This window comes from Cricetulus griseus, chromosome 4, assembly GCF_003668045.3.
Source record: "Cricetulus griseus strain 17A/GY chromosome 4, alternate assembly CriGri-PICRH-1.0, whole genome shotgun sequence".
Taxonomy (NCBI): domain Eukaryota; kingdom Metazoa; phylum Chordata; class Mammalia; order Rodentia; family Cricetidae; genus Cricetulus; species Cricetulus griseus.
Genome location: NC_048597.1, coordinates 98,080,663 through 98,094,701, shown reverse-complemented (window position 1 = coordinate 98,094,701; position 14,039 = coordinate 98,080,663).

Sequence of the window (14,039 nt, the reverse complement as noted above, 5' to 3'; positions counted from 1 at the left end):
GTGAACACCTGTAATGCTTTCACTGGGAGGTAGAGGCAAGAGGATCAGAAGTTAAAGGTTGTCCCTTGGCTACAAAGCAAGTTCCCGGATAGCCTGGGCTACATGAGACTCCATTTTAAAGGGAGAAAAGTAAACTAGCAGTGTGGGTTACTGGTGAATGCTCCAATGGTTTTCCCACCCACTCTCCCCCATTACCTTTCTAACATTAACTAAATGTAAACTATATGCCTGCCAGATAAAGAATGCCACAGGTGGGGGCATTCCCGAGAGACAGTGAGATGGCATAGTCTAGGATCCTATTTGTTCATTTCCCACCCTTTGAGGGGACACCACATCAGGGGATTTCTTCTGGGTTAGTGGCTCTGCTTCTGTCCTAGCTAAGGCAGAGTGTTCTACACACGGAGCTGTGGGAAAGTGTCCCCTGAAGAGCCCTGCCACACCCTTCATTGCATTGGCATGTGAGTCCTTTGTATTGAGGGGGTCAGTGAAGCATCAGGTTCTGTAATCTGGCTCCCAGTATTTTGGTATTTCATATTTCATGAGTCACAGGCAAATCACACTGAGTCCTCAGAGTCTTGTTTATGTATAAGAACCTGAGAATAATAAGGCAAGGAGGGTTACAGAGAGGGTAAAGCCATTAAGAGTGCTTGCTACTCTTCCAAGGCCCAAGTACGATTCCCAGCACTCACATCAAGGGGCTCACAACTGCTGTTAACTCCAGCTTCAGGGAATTGGAAGCTCTCTTCTGACCTCCACAGGCACCTACACATATATGGCCTGTACAAGTATGGGGGGGTGGGGCATGTGCACACACATAATTTAAAATAATTTTTAAAAATCTTCCAGAAGTGTGTAGGGCTGGGTGGTGGTGGTGCATGCCTTTAAGCCCAGCACTCTGGAGGCAGAGGCAGGAAGATCTCTGTCTGTTTGAGGCCAACCTGGTCTACAAAGCTACACAGAAAAAAACCCTGTCTTGAAAAACCAGAAGAAGAAGAAGAAAAAAAAGAAGAAGAAAAGGAAGAAGAAGAAGAGGAGGAGGAGGAGGAGGAGGAGGAGGGGGGTGGGAAGAAGAAAGGCCCCCTTTGGACCTGAGTTTAACAGGGCCAGCATTTTCCAAAGGGAATGACACACAGGTATGGAGCCATGGAAACGCCTGATGCTAAGGAGAAAATAGGCAGCAGTCCTGGGGTCTGTGATGCTTTCTTCTGGGACATGTGGCTGTCTTTGGTGTCTTAGAGAACCTTCTGCCAATAAACCTCCCCTGTGGATGCAACTTGTACTTGTGGGTCAGTCGGCATGTAGGCCTGTGGAGATACCGTGGATGCTTCTCCCCAGAGAAGCCAAGAAAAAAATAAGAGAAAGGGGGTTGGCTGCTCAGGTGCCTCCATAGGTGGAATGCTTGCCACACAAGCATGAGGACCTGAGTTTGGGTCCCTAGAACCCATGTATCCATTTAAAAGCTGGGTGTAGCAGCAGATCTGTGGGGTTGGGAAAGACAAGCGAATTCCCGGGGTCAGCCAACCTACCTCCGAATTCAGTCAGAGATGCAGCCTCCAAAAATGAAGTGGAGAGAGACAGATGAAGACACTGAGTGTTGACCTCTGGCCCTCATATAAACATGGATGCAGATAAACACAAAAGAGGAGGGGCTGAGAGGGAGCCGTGCTGGACCTTGACCTCTGGGGAGATAGTCTCCAGGGACATCCCAAGGGAGGCTCCTAGCTTGGGCTGTGTCTGAGACTACCCCACTCTGACTTTAGGATCCACAAAAACACACCAGGGGATTCTTGACTCTGAATTGAGGGGGTCTTCGGGGCACTTTAGTCTGTGTACCCTGGAGGCCCCATGCTGGATGGGGGTGTAGAATTGGTGGTGATCAGGAAAGGCTTGCCCTGCCAGGGCACTGCTCAGTGGGGGAGAGTCTGCTTAGATTCTGCCAATGAGGGTGGGCATGTGTCTGGGTGGAAGAATGCTTGCCAAGTATGTGCAGGACTCTGGGTCCCATCTGCAGCACTGGTGGGTAGAGAGTGGCTGACTCATCTAGATGTCATGGTTCACAGCTATAATGAGACCGAGAGAGGACTGAGAGTTCAAGGCACTACCCAGCTTTATAGTGAACTCTGTCTCGAAAACCAAAATTCAATTTAAAGAAACAAATGTGCTTGCCAGGGATCTAACAGGGGTGGAAACCTAAGTGCAAATTAGTGGCATCAGGTGACAGTTGTGCCCCTAAGGGGCTTCCTAGCCACCTAGCCTAGCTGCCTCAGCCAGCTGCAGGTCAATGAATAGACCCAGTTTCAGAAGACAAGATGGAGTTGGGCATAGTCTCACATACTTTTAATCCCTGCACTCAGGAGCAGAGGCAAGTGGACCTCTGAGTGCCTGATAAACTTGTTGAGTTCCAGACTAACCGAGGCTACATAGTGAGATCCTATCAAAAAAAAACAAAAACAAAAAAACAAAAAAAAAAAAACAAAAAAAAAAACAAAACAGGTGTACAGCTCCTGAGGTTGACCTCTCACCTCCGTGTGCAATCACACACATGAGCACATACATACACAAAACAGGAGGATGAGCGTGTAGCCTTCAGCTCTTTGGCAAGCTGAGGGGTACCTGAGCAGGTCAGGAGTCCTCTGTCAGTGTGCAGACATGGTCATCTCATGGTCTATGAGGCCCCACCTTCCCAGAGGAAACAAACACGCAAAGGCCTTCATTAGAGTTGCACAGTCAATTTTTTTTTAATAAAAGTGTAACAAATATGTACAAAGTGTCCAGGTAGGAAATTCCCCTTACAAAAGAGCACAAGGCAACAATGTCAGGACCCAGACAGAATGTCTCCCAAGTTACTGCCTCTCCCCCAGGCTCCAAATGCCCTCACAGCTGCCTCTGCCACATATGTGGGTTCCTTGACTCTTGTAGTGCAAAGACCTCAGGGGATCTGGGGTTCAGGGGAGAATAGATAAGATAGATAAGAGAGAGGTAAGAAAAACTTCCCACAGCCTAGGAAGTGAATGGGACAGGCCATTTGCACATTAGACACTGCCTTACCCTGGAGTTTATTGAAACTGGGGCAACCCCCTGAAATCATTCAGCATGCTCCCAAGTGTCCCTAAATAAGGCCCTCTTTTCTTTGAGTTAATGTAGACACTCCTGCTGGCCCACAGGGGTGTCCTTGCGCTTGGACTAGCAATGTCTGCCCTTGAGCTAGAAAACACAATGCTGGCTTTCAAACGAGCAACACCAGAACCCCTTAATCTAATAGAGCAGGTACCTCACTGGCTTGAGGGGTCACACAGACTCAAATGCAAACCTTGGCTCAGCCACTTTGCCACGTGGGTGCCTTGGGTTTCCTCACCTGTAAAATGGGATCATTGGTACTACCACTAGGGTGGGAATCTCTCAATCGAAGTCTCGGAAAAGCACCTCGTGCAGGGCTCCATGGCAGGGGGTACTCACTCTGTGAAGGGGTCTTTGATTATTGTACAAAGGAACCAATCTTCCCGCTGAGGAGACAACTTAGCAAGCTTTTTAATTGCATTCAGCCCAGAGCATGGCATGCAAAAAAATACTATATAGCAATCTGCCAGCAAGGCGTGAGGTCACAATGGTGACCTGGCAGAACTGTTATAAATTATGAGCCAGACTGAAAAGGGACATTTCATGGCATCTGGTCTCCAAAATGTTGCTGTGCCATAACTAAGTCAGTTTGTTCCGAGGTGGAGGTCTCCAGCTGGCACACTGTCGATGCTCAATAAATAGGTGTCAGAGTGAATCGATCAAAATGCTAAAAAAGATAAACTTTTGGCTAACGCTTTCAAAAGACACTGTGATGTCAGTGTACCCACTTTATGGGACTCCTGATCAAGTCATGTGGGAATGGTATGCTTCCTCCTCCCCACAATCCTCAACTGACTTCTGATTCCTGGTCTCCCCCAATTTGACTTCAGGCTCAGAAAAGAAAATAGTATGAACACAGAAGAGAACCTGTCACTGCAGCTTCTAACAGTTCACTGTGGACATCCAAACAGTCCACAACATAAGCCAGGTGTAGTGGTGTAGTGGCCCACACCTATAATCAGGAGGTGGAAGCAAGAGGAGCGGGAGTTTAGGGTAATCCTCTGCCGTATCGTGAGTTCAAGACCAGTCTGGGCTCCATGCCTCAAAAAACAGTAACAACAAATATAAATAGTCCATAGTAGTGACCCATTGTCTCCCAAAGATATTCACGTACAGTGAGCCAGGCTATGCTCCCTCCCTCAGGTCTTGGTGAACAAGAATGACACTTGGTCAATTTCAGAAACATGACAATAGTCAGTTGCACACCAGACATGAGCTCAGCTATATGAAGTGTCATCGGGACATCCACAGCCTGCTTATGCTTAAACAGTATGTTTAAGTCACCATCCCCCATCATGCTAGGAAGGAAATAGAACAAGGCCATCCACAGAGGTGAGGAAGAAGTATGACTGTGAAGCTGGGAGAGTGGGGACAGGAAGTGTCCAGGGGTATGTCATCCTGGCCCAGGACAATGTCCTTGCTAGGCTCTCCAAAACAACTCTGGCTCATACTCCATCTAGACAAAGGGACATGGAACCCCAAACTTGAACAGAGCTTTTGCTTGCTGAAGATGAGGTAAAGCAGAGAAGCTTCCAGAAGGGAGTGAACCTACTCTGAAAGGCTTCAGTCCCACAGACTCCAGGACCCTCGCCCTCAGAGCAGGCAGCAGCTTTTGGACCTGGGTGGCAGAGAGCACCTCATCTCATCACACAGTGATGATCTCAGAGGCTGCCTAGGCTTTGCATGGACACACACACACACACACACACACACACACACACACACACACACACACACACACACACACACACGCACGCACACACGCACACACACACACACACCACTGCTGTCTGCTGAAACCCAGTATGAGGTCTTTTTAAAAAATTTTTTCAAAGCCTGTCTCCCCCTCTTTCTCTCTTCACAGACTCCACAGAGAAGCAAAATCAAAATCAATGCTCCTTGGCAGCCAGGGGAAGCAGGGGGATAAAAGGGAGGGATGGTGCCAGCACTTCACACACTGTGGAAGTTGAGTTTGTTGTGGTGGTGTTTTTTTTTTTTTAATCTTTTTGCAATAACACCACCCACAGAAAAGCCCACCCCACTATCTCATGCAGTCCAAGTAACACCACATCAGACAGTGGAGACAACAGAAACACAGCTAGCATGCTTCAATATCCTAATACAAACGTCCATCAAGAAGTAAAATCTCATATAAAAACAGCATTTAAAAACAACCCCATCAAATTTGGGGCAATGGAGAAGAAGCGCACTCAAATGAACAGTGGCAGCGTGCGAGCCAAGCCACACACATCCCTTACCCACCCTCAAAGTTGATAAATACATGGTTTCCATTACTAGGGAGAATATTTACAGAGGACTTGGCTGAAAAGTTCCATCGGGAGGTCATGGGTGCCTGGGTTCTCTCAGCAACACAGCTTCATTGAAATGAAAATCACCAGAGATGCCAACCCCTGTGTTTGGAGTTCAAATCCTCCAGGGAGATATCATAGGCTAACAGGCAATGTCAGGCTCAAAAACAAAACACAAAAAGGGAGGTATTCTCTGACCTCCCGCCCTCGAGCTGGGTCTCTCCGGGGTCAACATGTCCCCACTTCGTTCTTGACAATATCTCTTTAAAGGGGCTGATATCTGTGGCTCCCACCATAGCAAGCACCTTCCCTGGAAATACATGCTTTGCAAGGCTCTGTTCCTTGCTAGGAAAGGGACTAAATACAGTGTTTTCCAGATCATTCTGGAACCCTCTGTGTAATTCTGGCTCTGCAAGGGTACAGCCTGATGCCAGCTGCCTCCCTCCCAAGTAAACTTTTTTTTTCCTTTGCTGAGTTCAATTCTGGCAGTTAAAGTGGGGACCCTTCAGCATTAAGTTCTCAGTTGCGTTTTTTCTTTAATGGGTTATTTAGAGAAATATAAGGCATGGATTCAATATGGAGAAGGAAAAGAATGAAAGGAACCAGTTGTCAGAAAACTGGGAGGGTGTGCACTGTAAGACATGGTCACACCCAGCAGAGTTAGCTGGGACCATTTCCCTTGTAGCCCTGCACACCCAATAACTGATGCTTCCTAGTAGACCCTCTCCATGGTCCCCAGGCACCAAGTGAGTGACCTACAAATCCAGTCAGGAGAAAATGGCTGTCTCCTGGCAGGCAGTGTCCCAAATGCTGGATGCCAAGGCAAGGGGGCTCATGTGTGGAGGTCAGCTTGGTCTCCAGGGCCAGACCTTGTCTCCAGAATTAAAAAGGGGAAAAAAATAAGAGCAACTGTCTCACTGAGCCCACAGCACACTCCCTCACCATCTCAGCCACAAAGACCACAATAGAGGCAATCAAGTAACCATGCAGAGGAATAATACCTGTTTCTGTTGGAAATTTTTTTTTTAAATAAAAGCAAAAATTAGTCATCACTGCTGAAGCAGTGAGTCTTGGCAGCCAGATACCAGTCAGGCGCACAGGTTCATTTTATATATATATATATGTATGTATATATATGTATTTATATTAGCCCTTCTAGAAACTTCTGAAAACAGTAGCTTATCCTATATGTGTTTGGGGAGCAGAAATTGGACATTTCATTTAAAAGGTCCACCCCCTCCCCTAACATCCCCTGCTTATAAATCACGCTCCATCAGAATGCAGCCATTTCTTGGCTCTTTAATCTATAAAACCTAAGCCCTGAATCCCCTCAGGAAGTGGGGGAGGCCACAGCAGTCTCTCAGAGTACTGTTGCAGGGGGAGGGGGAAGGGGAACGGCCATCTCTTCTTCAGCTTCTGCTGTATCCTGGCTTGTCCCTCCTCCCTCTCACCCCCCCCCCAGGGGTTGTTCCTAAGCCCCTGTGAGCATTCCCCCTCCCCCAAAGAGAAACTCTCCAGTGGCATTTTTGTCACTTGGCCCAAAAAACAAAAAACAAAACAAAACAAAACAAAAGAGTATATCCAAAGAGCAAAGTAGAAACCTGTCATCCCCTGGCCTTCCGGGTCTGTCAGTAAGATTCTGGTCACACCAAGGACACACTTAGCACCAAGAAAATTTGAAGTGAAGCACCAGACACACCAGATAGGTAGGAAAGGAAAATGACATCCCGTTTCTCTGGCTGCAACCTCGAGATCTAGAGAGCTGTCTAGACAGGGACAGAGAGGCTATGATGTGTCAAGAAATGGAGAGACCCCAGGCTGCCCCCAACAAAACGGGCCACACATCCCCTCTGTGTTTGTCCATCTCGCCTTTGGCACAGCTTCCACTACTCCATCTGTGCTGGACAGTTGGTCCATGCTGAAGCTGATCCCACCAGTCCGTGTAAGTTTCCAGCACACACACAGTGGCAAGCATCTCTCTCCCCTGCTCCCCCAGACATTGCAAAGTCTCAAAGTTCACATTTCAAGGTGCAGAAAGGGGAGGGACCACATCCCCCGCAGGCATGCACAAATGGAATTTTGTATTTTCTCTTTTTTGTGTGTATATGTGTATATATAGCTATATGTAAATAGCATTGGGGCGGCTATCTCTGCAACTGGACTTCCGGGGAGGCCTTCCTCAGTCCATGTTCCCACCATCAGCTCTGGGTGGGTCTTTCCACTCCACTTCCTTCCAAGCTCCGGGCTCCCCCCTCACGAAAACAGGAACCAGCTTCCTCCAAGGACACAGGGTTTTGCCAACCTGTGGAAATAAAGATTTGTTTTTCAGTCAGCACAGTCGGCTTCCAGGGTGATGTCAGTGCAGAAGGGGAGGGGAAGAGGGGGATTTGCAACACAAAGCTCTCGTTGGGGAGGAAAGGGCTCCCCAAAGCCAGGCCTGGCTCTTCTCACAGTCCCAGAGGCGCTCTGTCCATGCAGCCGTAGCAGCCTTCCTTCCTTCCCCAAGTGCTCCCACCGTAACACGCGCGCACGTGCGCACACGCACATGCACATGCAGACAAACACACACACACACACACACACACACACACACACACACACACACACACACACACCTCTGCTTTCAGACCTGTACATAGACATGGGCATCATCTGTAATTAAACACAGAATTTGAGCCAGGTGTGATAGCACACACCTTTGATCCCAGTACTCCAGAGGCAGAGGCAGACAGATCTGGGTGAGTTCAAGGCCAGCCTAGTCTACAGAGCCAGTTTCAGGACAGCCAGGGCTACACAGAGAAACTCTGTAGCCTAGCATGCAAGAAACCTCTGGTTCCATCCCCAGCACTGCAGCAAATCATACATGGTCTTGCATGTCTATAATTCAATCTCTTGGAAGGTGGATGCAAGAAGATTGAGTACAAGGTCACCCTTGGCCATTCCCAGAAACTAGGAAGTTCCAAGGTGGTAGTCCCTAAGACATTAAGACCCTGCCTGGGGGTGAGGAAGTGGGAATTTTGAGTTGAATTTTGGCCTTGAAGGTAAGTATTGTTCTCTGAACCAAAATTAAGTAAGTTTATTAATAGTGATAGATAAATGACAGGTAGACAATTGATAGGCAAATAACTGATAAATGCTGGGTGTGTAGTGTAGGTTAGTAAGTAGGTGGTGGGTAAGCAGATGGATTAATGAAAACCTACAGGCTTGTGACCCTTTCCTATTTGGGAACAGATTATTCATCTACTCTTCTCACACCTCCATCTCCCCATATTCCAGACATAGTTGTGGACAGTTTTCTCGCTTGTTCATTATAAACACACACCCCACTGCTATGAGTCACTGATTTACTCCTTTCCCCTGGGGAGTTTCGGGGCCACCAGGGGCAGAGGGGAATAAGTTCCTAATACTGCTCTCCTGAAGCGCAGGTGCAGTCTGGGAAGCATAGACTATGGCAGCCCAAGGAGAGGCAGCACATAGGCACTGAGGCTCCCGAGAGAGCTCTCTAATGAGAATCGGATTCCAAAGAATTAGCCTGGATACAACGAGGCTCTCAGGGCTGTGTATGATGGGGGAAAAAAATAAGCTAGTAAGTAAGTGAGCCAGCACACACCCCAAACATCAAAAACTAATGCACAGTAAATACCACACCACCTGGTACAGTCAGAAGATTCTCTGATAAGGGATGGAGGCAGCACCAATCCATTGGTATAAACCCAAGTATTTAGAAGGCAGTTTGATAATATGACTATATAGCAGAACAATAATAGTTAAGTCTCCCTCTTGGGTTATGGTCTCCCCTAGGAAAGGGTTCTTAATCAGTTTTACAGAATGAGACAAGAGTTCCCTCCTGTGGGGCAGGTCTCAAATCAAATGGCAAAGTGGTTGGTTGCTGCCATAGCCATTCATGCCACTATTGCACTAGAGGCTAAAATACTGAAAATAAGTGATGGTGGAGTCCTTACCCCCCCATTGGGGACATTTTAAACAACCTCTCAAAGGCCCAGGAGATATCACCAAAAAGGGGAGCAGAAAAAATGTAAGAGCTGAGGATGAGAGAATGTGTATAAAAAGATATCTTCTGGACATGTCAAGTCATGACAAAATTGGGCCCATCCACATTTCATCATGGATAGTGAAGGGACTTACGAGTCCCCACCACTCCCAGTGGGTCTGCTGAAAATTAACACTTGTGGGAAGGTGTCACTGTCTTCAGTGGTGTAACCGCAGATAACTTGTCACTGCTCCACTGAGAAACTTTTCACCTACACTCAGGCTGGTAAATCTTATTAAATTCAGTGGACCACAAATTTAAAGAAGACATGGAAATCAAAGGAGAAGGGTGTCAGTGGGAGAGGGATGGAATTGAGGGTGAAAAATGACTAAAGCTCACTAGATGAATTATGAAATTACCAATAAAAATATGGAAAACACTTGTACACAGACATTCATAACAACACAATTCAAAATCAACAGGTGGAAACATCAGGGATGAATAGATGAAGCGCGTGGAATATTATTTGGCTGTAAAAAGGGAATGAATGTCTACTGAGTCTTACACAAGGTGGATCAAACTTGAAAACATTATGCTATGTGAAAGTAACCAGGAAGAAAATGAGAAATAGCATATCATGCATTTATATGAAAGATTCACTATAGTAGGCATGTCTTCGGACACAGAAAACAGCGATGGTTGCTTAGGGCTGTTCATGAACAGCTTCTTCTCTGTTTCTTGAGTTAGGAGCTACCTATGTATCCCAGGCAGGCCTAAAACTCACAATTTTCCTGTCTCCACCTTTCCAGTGCTGGGGTCTGATGTATGCACAGCCACACCTTGCTGATTAAGAAGCAAAGGTGACACCAGTTATCAGAGGAGACACAGGAAGAACACACTCATTGGTTTTTGAGAGAAAGCCCACAGATCTTTATTTCCTGGTTGGAAAAAATCCAGAATATTGACTGTATCAATGGGTATCTGTGGTGTCTGGCTTCCTGTTGGGTGTGGCCAACAGGAGACACAGAGATGTTAGACCCTGGATACTTACTCTTCAGGGGACTTTCCACTCGTCACAGACCAGAAAACCCCAGCCCCAGCCTCACTCTGCCCAGTTCTGTAGAGTGGTGACAACCCCCTCTGTTGCCAACCTTGGGGCACCACATCGTTCTAAGTCCTGTTCACATCTCTGTCTTGAACCCTTGCCAACTCCTCTAATGACTCAGGCTGGGGCTAGCCTCAGTCACTTCCCTGGACAGAGACTGAGGCCCACCCATCTGACTTCATGATGGTGAGTCAAACACACACGGTCCCTACAGTCCCCATCAATGAGTTCCAAGGACCCAAATTGGTGACTTCAAACTATAGACTTGCTTAGGCATTGGCAGAAAATTCTCAGCCATCCACCTGCTAACACTTTCTCCACAAGGAGGGTGTGGCACACCAGGATCCCTACACTCTACTGGGGCCACATTCTACCTTCATAGACTTCAGAACTGGAACCACCAGTTGACTTAGCTGATACACACACCTGATGTAGTTTATGAAAACTAGCTTTGACGGCTCCTAAAAGTCTCAGTTGGTTCCTGACCACAGGCTATGTGATAGAGATCGACAGAGCTCACGGCAGTAACAGGGACATAAGGTGAGGGTCCTGTGGCATGCGTGGTGCGATTCCAGCCCTTGGGATAATGGCGCAATGGAGGGAGTAGAAGGAATGCCTCCTGGGGACACACTGTGTTCTACAATATGCTTACTATTGCAGTATGCTTCCAGAGTACATTATGTGATGCATTTTCTTGATTAATGATTGATGAGGAAGGGCCCAGCCCACTGTGGGCAGTGCCACCCCTAGGCAGGTGGTCCTAGTTTTATATAAGAAAGCTGGTTGAGCAAGCTAAGATATAAGCAAGCCAGTAGTGTTACTCCACAGCCTCTGCTTTAGTTCCTGCCTCCAGGTTCCTGTCTTGGCTTTCCTGAGTATAGACTACAAGGTATAAGATGAAATAAACTCTCCCCTCCCTGAGTTGCTTTTGTTCAAGGCTAGCTAGCCTCAGAGTCCTGTCTCAAGCAATCCTCCTGCCTCACACTCCTGATCATACAATAGAGCAGTGTGCTACCAAGCCCAACCTGGACAGACAGACTGACCAATACCAGGATGACTGTGCCTGTATGTGCTACGTGTTATAATATGGACATGCTTTGACACAACAGTGTCACCTCTGAGAACTGTGCCTTTTGCTTGGAAGGTGTCCAAACAAAAATGTTCACTGCGAGCTGGTTTCTAGGGTTACAAAGTGGAAAAGGGTAGATGTCCACTTGGGGAGGTGACTGGATAAATAAGCAGCAATTCATGCAAACAAAGGAACACCGTGCAGCCACTAAAAAGGGTGATGCCTGTCTTCCAGTGCTCACAGCACAAGATCTCAATGGGTGATCGCAGGTGCTTTAAGTGGGATTTGCACAGGTGTGCGTGGGCCCAGTGGGAGGACTGCCAGGTGGAGGGAGGGGGAACTTCCAGGTGGAGATAGGCCTGCCAGGGAGGCTCACATAGGTATGCACTGAAACTCTTTGAGCCCCTATAGTGAGCCAGGATGAGCCATGATGTTGATGGGTTTGTAACCAACATACAGGGGTCTTAACTGCCACATGGGCATAGGGAATGTTACTAGAAAAACTGGAAATACCAGCTTCTGTAGGAGAATACCTGCTTTGTAAGTGTTGCAGGAAAATCCTAAATCAAGCACAGCTGAGGCCTTGTGCCACATGGAGGTTGCCCATATTTAACCCTCGATCTTGGGAACAGCTTTTAAGCTTAGCACGTCTTGCCACCAGGGGTTTCCTCTGGGCCTCAGTTTCCCCATCTGAAAGGTACAGGAGTTGGATTGGATGGTATCTAATATCCTATTCAGGTCTGGATGTTTTTACAAAGTTGGTATTGGTAGGGGGGTTGCCACAGATCTTTTGGGAATTAAACAAGACAATGGCTCCTCCTCCCAGATAGACAGCAGCATAAGTATGACATCAGTTGGGTTTACTGTGTTGTTTCCAGGGACTCGCTGACTCCTCACATCCATTCTCTGTTCTATGCACAGTGTTAGTGCTAGGATATAGTAAAGGATGAATTTACATAGATGGTTTTTTGCTCCATTACAGGAGTTCAAAGCCAGCATAACCAGCCTGGGAGCATGACCCAGGGCACTGGCCATGCAATCACTATCTCAGCATAGAACTGGTGACTTCAGAAGGCTGCTGGGTCACAAGTAAGGGAGAGGGAAGTACTAGCAGCTGCTTTAAACTGAGGATCAAAAAGTCCTTTGAGTTCCTTCTTGCACCATGAATGTGGACATACAGGCTGACCTCCGCCCGGAAGAAAAGCAGCGCAGAACCCCAAACTGTCCATCTCCAAGGTGCATCCATGCCAGGCCACGCACAGCAGATTACATCAACCTGTCTCCTGACACCAGAAGCACAGGGCAGGTTTTCACAATTTGGGTGATGTGGGGCGAGGCTCTGGATAGACAGGACCCATATGTGCAAGTGTCATTGTGATTCCAGTTCACAAAGGAGGTAGGAAGGTAAATAGGTGTGCTTATAGTCACACAACTAGTAAATGGCAAGCTGAGGCCATTATTTGAAGTCCGCCTGACAACAGGATTCATGTCACCCAGCTGCTCTCCCGCAGGCATGAAATATGGTGAAGTCAGAACTGGTGAGTCCCATGGTCTGCCAACAGTCAGGGCCTCTCTCTCTCTCTCTCTCTCTCTCTCTCTCTCTCTCTCTCTCTCTCTCTCTCTCTCTCTCTCTCTCTCTCTCTCGTGTGTGTGTGTGTGTGTGTGTGTGTGTGTGTGTGTGTGTGTGTGTGTGTGTGTGTGTTTTCGTGTGGGTATTGTATATTTGTGAAGCCAGAGGGGTCAATGTCACTTGTCTTCACTTCCTCTCCACCTTAGTTTTTTGAGACAGGGTCTCACTGAGCATGACTGAGCTGCCAGTTTGACTGGGTGGTCAGTGAGCTCCAGATGTCTGCCTGTCACTGCCTCCCCAGTTCTTTGCAAAGCTTGACTTTTACATGGGATCCGAACTCCGAACTCAGGTCCTCATGCTTGGGGCGACAGACACCTCATTCACTGAGCTGTGTCCCCAGCCCCTATAGGCTGTGTTTTAAATCTGGGCTGGCTTTCAACATGGCAGTTCTTCCAGAATCCATTCCATTGAGCTCATTGTGTCCCCACTAAAGATAGGTCATCGTGTCCCCACTAAAGAACAGAAGTCACTCCAATAAAAGCATTTCCCCATTGCTAGCATGATAGCATCCTGCATGGTTCATCAAGTCCCAAGCACTACAGCCAAGATTGTATGATAAATAAGAGTCCTGGCCTGGGGGTCAGGTAGGCTGGGAAATGCTCCAAGGCTTTAGGGACATGGCTGAGACTTGGAGTTATCTGCACTCCCCCACTGGCTAGAGGTATAGACCATGAAGATTACCCCAGGAAAAGGTAGGCACTGGGGGACAGAGGCAGGCAGATCGCTAGGAATTTGAGGCCAGCATGGTCTATTCAGAGAGTTGCATGCTAGCCAGAGCTACATAATGAGACCCTGACTCAAAAAGAAAAGACAGAAAG